At 33.7% G+C, this 716-nt stretch overlaps 1 non-coding gene across 1 annotated transcript; it reads right to left on the minus strand.

Moving 5' to 3' along the window:
* Positions 1 to 381: 381 nt before the first annotated feature.
* Positions 382 to 492, minus strand: LOC134679725 (U6 spliceosomal RNA). Its single transcript, XR_010100392.1, has one exon. It is a non-coding gene; the product is annotated as a U6 spliceosomal RNA (small nuclear RNA).
* Between the last annotated feature and the right edge of the window lie 224 nt (positions 493 to 716).

Raw genomic sequence — 716 nt, forward strand, 5'->3', positions numbered from 1 at the left:
AAACGTGTCAAAAACTTTTTTAGAAATTTGTAAGGTGCCATCTCTCTTCTTCCCTCGTTTTTTATCCCGTTCTGGTTTTTCGATTTTATATATATGATTTGCATTTGTGACCACCTGACGAAGCCTGCGTTGTGGATATCCTACCTAAAAATTTGATCATATTTTTATAGATGTTAAATAAAGACTTAGATAAAAAATTATATATATGTGAAGTGTAATTAAATCCAAAATAACAACTACATGCAAAAGTTCTTTTCCTTAATCTTTTAAGCTATAGGTAAGTAAGTACCTGCTAAATTATTTATTTAAGTACCTACCTACATTTTTACCAATATTTTATTCAAAATCAAACATCTAGTTGGAAAGAAATAAGTAGGTAGATAAAGAGTGAAATATTTCACGATTTCGTATGTCATTCTTGCGCAGAGCCATGCTAATCTCTCTCTGTTTCTAGTCAAATTTAAGTATATGAATTATGAATTGCCGAAGTACTAACCCACAATGGGATGTAGGTTTGTTCGTTACCTTGTATCTCTTTTTATCAGCACTTTTATTACTAAAAGTTTATTTGTGACGTCCCGCGATAAAGGTACCTTATGGCGGCTGGCGCTTATGCCGCATAGCGTTGCAATAATATTGGAGCGGCGTTAATAATAGCGTAAGCGCCAATCGCCATAAGGTACCTTTATCCGCAGGATGTCACATTCTGCTATATT

Source organism: Cydia fagiglandana, chromosome 2, assembly GCF_963556715.1.
Source record: "Cydia fagiglandana chromosome 2, ilCydFagi1.1, whole genome shotgun sequence".
Lineage (NCBI taxonomy): Eukaryota > Metazoa > Arthropoda > Insecta > Lepidoptera > Tortricidae > Cydia > Cydia fagiglandana.